Source organism: Rutidosis leptorrhynchoides, chromosome 4, assembly GCF_046630445.1.
Source record: "Rutidosis leptorrhynchoides isolate AG116_Rl617_1_P2 chromosome 4, CSIRO_AGI_Rlap_v1, whole genome shotgun sequence".
Taxonomy (NCBI): Eukaryota; Viridiplantae; Streptophyta; class Magnoliopsida; order Asterales; family Asteraceae; genus Rutidosis; species Rutidosis leptorrhynchoides.
In genome coordinates, this window is record NC_092336.1 from 469,257,942 (window position 1) to 469,265,249 (window position 7,308).

Sequence of the window (7,308 nt, forward strand, 5' to 3'; positions counted from 1 at the left end):
TTATTATTATTATTATTATTATTATTATTATTATTATTATTATTATTATTATTATTATTATTATTATTAGTATTATACATAAAATACTACGACGAGGTTATGAGCTTGTCACTTTCAAAATGGTTTTCAAGCGAGCTAGAGCTAAGGAAATTATGGGTTATTGCTAAGGAAATTATGGGTAATGTTCGGGGGTATTTTTGTGAATTAAACCTCGTGTTTATCATCTCCGATGCGTCTACGTACTTTCCTACAATATTGTATATCAATATTAAACAGTGAGTTTCATATGATCCCTTTTACTCTCTACATTTTTGGGCTGAGAATACATGCAAATGCTTTATTAACCGATATACAATATTTATATGCGTGAGTTTCATTGATCCCTTTTTAATTGCTTTTGCAATATATATTTTTGGGCTGAGAATACATGCACTTTATTTTAAACGCAATGGATACAAGTACATACTAAATTCTACACTGAGTTTGAACCGAAAATCCCTTAGCTTTGGTAACTGTTAACTGCCAGTTATAAGAACTGGTGGGCGCGAGTAGTAGTATATGGATCCATAGGGCTTGATATCCCCGTCCGAGCTAGAGCACTAGCCTTTTAACGGACGTATGCTATTTGAGAAGCGTACACGTTGGTTTGCATGTATTATTAAGATGATTATACAAAGGGTACAAATTATATAAACGTTAAAGTTTAGTTACCAGGGTGCTCAATTTTGTAGAACCGATTGATAAACGTTTCGGATGAAACAACTGAAATCTTGTGATCCACCTTTTATGTAAAACCTATTGATAAACGTTTTGAATAAAACAAATGAACTTTTGTAATCCACATTGATATACGGATTATGTGTAATATTAAAACTATGAACTCACCAACCTTTGTGTTGACACTTGAAGCATGTTTATTCTCAGGATTCTAGAAGTCTTCCGCTGTTTGCTTATACGTGATACAAGATATGTGCTTGGAGTCATACATGCTATATACAAGAAACTTGCATTCACCAAACCATTACCATGTATCTTATTTTGACTGTATTGTCAACAGATGTATTATTGTAAACCATTTAAATGGTGATTGTCTATACGTAGAAATCCTCAGATATTAAAAACCTGAAATTTATATATTCATTTATGAAATACCTTTTCAAACGAATACAATGTTACAAAATGTATCACATAGAGGTCAAATACCTCGCAATGAAATCAATGAATGACGTGTTCGTCCATATGGATTTGGAGCGATCGTCACATCGGTGTATATTATTTATTGTGTTTGGCAAGGGTAAATAAATGGTTAAGTGGTTACCAGGTGGCTCACGGAAAATGGAATAATGTTTTTATATGTTTTCTAGCATATAATTTTGTGGTCCAAAAAGGGGTTTTTATGTTTTCAAACATAAATTTTTATGGTTTAAATTAAATATTGTTTGCAATATTAAACCTATAATTCACTCAACATTTTTGTTGACAGTTACTCGCATGTTTTATTCTCAGGTTCATGATTGATTGCTTCCGCTGTGCTTAGAGAGTCTGCATATTTATGATGGCAGCTTTTGTTAAACAATAACTTGCATTCTATTTTGATACATTTAATAGTAGATGTTGTTGACTTTGTTTTGGTTAACTTTTTGTTAAGTAATAATGTATAGTTTTTCTAAACTTACATATTTTGGTAGATTTCCTTTATAGGAAATCATTTTTAAACAAAGAATGCAAGGTTATTTATTAAATTCATATAGAGTTATGATCAAGTTGTGGGACCAAGATAACGATGGTCGTCAAGTGTACTTTGACGGGTCGTTAAAAGTAGTTAGTCGGTACATGGCGAATCCTGGTAAAGAGCATTGGAATGCGGTAAAGAGGATCCTTAAATACATCAAGGGAACCTTAGATGTTGCATTATGTTATGGGGAACCAGAATTTATTGTTAAAGGGTATGTTGATTCAGATTATGCAGGCGATATCGATAAAAGTAAATCTACCACTGCATATATTTTCACACTTTGTGGTGGAATAGTAAGCTGGATTTCAAAACTGCAGTCAGTTGTGGCCATGTCAACAACAGAGGCAGAATATGTTGCAGCTACTCAAGCTACTAAAGAATCGGTATGGTTGAAGATGTTGTTGGAGGAACTCGGGCACAAACAAGAGAATATCACTCTATTTTGTGACAACCAGAGTGCCTTGCATCTTGCAAGGAAGCCGACATTTCATTTAAAGACAAAGCATATACGAGTTCAGTATCACTTCGTTCGTGAGAAAGTGGAAGAAGGAACCGTGGATGTGCAGAAAATTCATACTGACGACAATGTGGCCGATTTGCTAACAAAGTCAATCAACCGTGACAAGTTTGTTTGGTGCCGTTCCTCATGCGGCCTAGCGGAAACGTAAGCAACATCATTAGCAAGGAAGGATTATCGTGTGAAGATTGATTGAGCTTCAATCGAATCTTCAAGTGGGAGATTGTTAAAATAATAACATGGTAGGTGGATTTGGAAGTAGTCAACAAGTATATACCACATGTATATTGCGGTTATATTATTACATGGAAGTCTTTTGGTTGGTGCCTACAATTTGTAGTAGGCAAATTTGACTAGGTAAACCACATTACACAATCACCTACCACATTTTTAGTAGTACAAATATGAGCCTTAACCATGCTCATTTCTCATCCAAAAACACATTCTTCTTCTTATATTCTAAGAGTGTAATAGAGAGTTTGAGTTTAGTCTCCTAATTACAAGAGATATAAGAATTAGTAATTATCCTTGTAATTAGAGAGAAGTTGTAATTCCTATTATTCTTATTAGTGAAACGTTTCTTTCCTTGCCCGTGGTTTTTACCCTATTGGGGTTTTCCACGTTAAATCTCGGTGTCTCTTTATTGTCGCTATTTCATTTATTACTAGCGGTTTGCTATAATTCGGTGTCGCTTTTCTCAACACACAGACCATATGGAATGTCACGTTGTAAAAAAATGCGTACAAAAGAAAATATATTAATTACGGATAAAAGAAATACAATACAATACAATTATATAAACCACGTCAAATTGATATTTAGTTTTATACAGAACGTTAACCATCATATTTGTCTCACAAACACAAACACAAACACATTCACATAAACTTATTCTTACCACAATTCACACATACTTAAAGCCTTGCACTTTTTTTTGTTCATAACCTATACAAACATAGAAACATCAAACATACAGTTTATTATAACCTTCAACTTCTTAAAGACTTCATCATCATCACTTCATCTGTATTACATATTTCTAATTAAAACGTGTATGATATTTTAGACTACGAGAAACGATCTCGTTGGCATCACTTAAACCAATAAAAGGTGCATTAAAACCAAGATTAGGGAGGCTACAACCAAAGGCGGAACTAGAACTTTAAGTTAATGGGGACTCGACTTATTTATAAAGAATAACAATATATATTATTATATTATATGCTATAATAAAATAACATAACTTTCCTTTCTAATCGTTTTATTTTTATATGTAAAGTCTATTAAATAAAATCACTGTGAATATTATTTATTTCCTTACATTTTCATAATGTTTCATTTCATTTCCTTTATTTTCATTTATTTTCTTTCATTTCCTTTTGTTTCCTTTTATTTTCATTTGTTTCATTTCACTTCATTTCTTTTAATTTCATGTCCTTGTGTTTTCCATTCATTTCTTTTATAAAAAATATTCACAAATGCCATCCATTTTATTTATCTTCTTTTATATTTAATAAATTTTCGTTAATAATTTTAGTAGTATGTAGTAAATAATATATATATATATATATATATATATATATATATATATATATATATATATATATATATATATATATATATATATATATATATATATATATGAACTTTAACGTAAATTATTAAAGAAAAATTAATAAAAAAAACCTTCAGATAAATTCGGGAATGAGATCAGATTTTATTTCGTATATTGTGTCGTAAGATCTTATAATATAGTAGTCGAATCTCTAAATGGAATTTCATTTATATATATTGTGAGGTTGGGCTAATAAAATATAGAATCGTAGACTCGTAATACAAAAAAAATGTAAGATTACTAATTGACTATTGAACCAATTAGTTGAGATAATTTTCTCAAATCAAGATACTAAATATTATTTCGAATGAGCAAAGTTGGGGGTGGTTGAGCACCCCTAAACCACCCTACAGTCTCCGCCATTGGCTACAACCCTCCCTTGTGTCAAGTAAGTTCTGCCCATGCACTTAGATAAATACAAATCTCGTATGCCATTAACATCATCCAAATTCAAACCTTTTTCGACTCCAGGAGCTATGCGAGGGCACATAATCGCATTTTCATCTTTACTATGAGCTAATCCTAGTAAATGTCCTATTTCATGAAGAGCAATCGTCTCTAGACTAACTGCTTTATCACTAGGAAATGGGCCCAGTCCATCAAACCACTCTTCGTCTGCATCGTAATGCAACCTTCCATCTGTTGGGGGAAATGCGTGCGCTAGTACACCACTGGGTCCATCAAACGGAAACCCATCTCCATGATCACCTCTTACAAACGAAATTTTTGTATCTGAGCTCTTAGGATCTGCAACTTGATAAAATATGAAGTATTGAGAAGCTACGGACCATATGTTAAACGCACGAGCAACGGGAGGTACATATGCAAGTGGAAAGCTCAAATCGAAAGCGTAAGAAAGGTTGCGTTTGGGCCATTTGTTGTTACCAGGAAAAAAATTCATAACCAGACACAATGTAAACCAAATTTGTGTTGTTTTGGTGTGTTTTAATATCAGGGTGTCCGCAATGAGGCTTGAGCATTTGTGAAACTGTGGGCCCATCTAGTTTCCCGGTGACGTTGAGATGGAAGAAGTTTTGGTAATGTTTGAGAGCAGCCTCAAGCTCTTCATCGAAAAGGTTTTCTTGGATGTTGAGGTCGTTAGGGGTAGAACGGTAATTTAGGTATCTGAAACGGGCTAAGTATTGTTTGAGATCATCAAGACCTTGAGATTTGATACCCTTTTCAGCACCTTAAGGTTTTTGATGAACTCAAAAGGTGAGTTTTGGTCATTGTACAACAACAAGCATAATGAAGAAAAAGGGTAACATAGCAATTTTTACTGCCATTATATTAACGAATGTGTTTTGTTTTTTGGTTACTTGTGAAGTGAAAAATTATTGGGTCTATTAATAGGAGAGCCAATGGTAGTATTTTTGGAAGTTTATTTATTTCCCTTGGTAGTCAATGAAGTGAAAGATTTATCTAATAATAGGATGAGCCAATGAAGTGAAAAGGTTATTAATTAGAATTTAAACCAACACATTTTTAAACCGAGTGGTATATTGAATTAAACTAGTTGTGGAGCCCTCGCTTCGCGCCGGGGGCTCCGGTTTGAATGCGAGTTAAAAAAAAAGTCTTGATTTATTTTGTAAAAAAGAATTTTTTTCGACATAACATTGAAGGGTTGTTCCTTTTGTGAAAGTTGCTTCTTTTAGCGTTCGGGTTTTATTTTAAAAAGAAAAAGTTAGTAAAGTGGGGGTTCGATTTGTATTTTAATAAAAGTTAGTGGGTTAAGTTTGTGAAATTTGAAAAAACTTTACGTATAAAGTGGGGGTTCGATTTGTATTTTAATAAAAGTTAGGGGGTTAAGTTTGTGAAAAATGAATATTAGTAAAAAAAAAAAAATTAGTAAAGTGGGGGTTCGATTTGTATTTTAATAAAAGGTGGGGGGTTAAGCTTGTAAAATTTGGGAAAAAATAAACGTATAAAGTGGGGGTTCGATTTGTATTTTAATAAAAAGTTAAGGGGTTAAGGTTGGTGAAAGTGGAAAAATGAATAGGACTATTCATTTCCACTATACCATTTAGATATAGGTATAAAGTGGGGAGTTCGATTTGTATTTTAATAAAAAGTTAAGGGGTTAAGGTTGGTGAAAGTGGAAAAATGAATAGGACTATTCATTTCCACTATACCATTTAGATATAGGTATAATATCAGTGTGCATATTACAATCCCATGAACAATAGTTATGTATCAGACAACATAGTATGCACAATGACAATATAACCGGACGAAATTACAACTATAAAGGAAAAACAGAAAAACAACATATGCATCTACTTAATTCTAAACATTGAATACACACACTAATTAAGTAAATTAGTTAGTATTTTATAGATGGAACATGGTACATTATTTTATTATTAGTATAAAAATAGAATAGGAACATGCTTTCTATATAAACATTGAACACATACACTATATTACATTAAGTAAATCAGTTAGAATTTTTTATAAATGGAACAACGTACATTATTCGTATAAAAATATTGGCTACATAACAAAGCTAATAATTAAGTTTTTCTGGTTAAAACTATAACAACCCTAAAAAAAAAAAAAAAAAAAAAAAAAAAAAAAAAAAAAATCTCAATCCATATTTGATTTCAACACATTGTAAGTATAGATATTTTGACTTGATAAGTGTTCTTCATGAAAAAGTAGCCCATTTTGTTTTATAAATCACAGGAAACACAAAGTGGTAGAACTAAATTCCTTAATCGTTGATTTCAGAAATAAAAACATTTTTAAGAAATTATCCAATAACATCCCGAAAAGAAAACATGTAGTCCGTATATGCTAATGAATAGTAATTAATCTACCCTTAACTCTTATATTATAAAATCAGTATGTAATATAATCATTAATTATCTATACTATGTAATCCGCATAACTGAAAAGAATTACGAAGTATTAACCACTTACGCTTGCCTGAGTGGCCATCGAGTTGTCCAATGAAGCACATCACTCGGGTTCAATTCCTGGCTCCGCCAAATTGTTCAAACAGGGAGTGTGACTAGAGGGTGCGCATAATACGCAATTCATCCGGTACCAGGTCTCGCGCTCTGGGGGCTTGACTACCCGAGGTTTTACCTTCTATGGGGGAGCCAATGTGCTCGCTCATAGGAGGGTTTCTCGCTTACCAAAAAAAAATAAAAAAATACGGAGTATTATAATTTTAGTACCAACATAATTATAACCGAGTTTACTAAATTAAAGGGATAAAATAACAAATAGTTTGAATTGCCTACAGTTTGTGTAACGGAGGAAGTCAAGGTCTTTATAAATTACGTATACGACTCCGAACTTCTCGTCTCACGTTGATATCTCATCACCCATATTGTATTTTATACACAGCTTAATAACCATATTATGTACTCACCTTAATATTTCACAATCACAAACACATACCATACATACAATTAGATAAACAGGTGTACAAAA

General features: G+C 32.3%; 1 pseudogene; it reads right to left on the reverse strand.

Annotated features, from left to right (window-relative positions):
* Window positions 1-4,204: 4,204 nt before the first annotated feature.
* LOC139842272 (metalloendoproteinase 1-like) lies at window positions 4,205-6,807 on the reverse strand (annotated as a pseudogene).
* Between the last annotated feature and the right edge of the window lie 501 nt (window positions 6,808-7,308).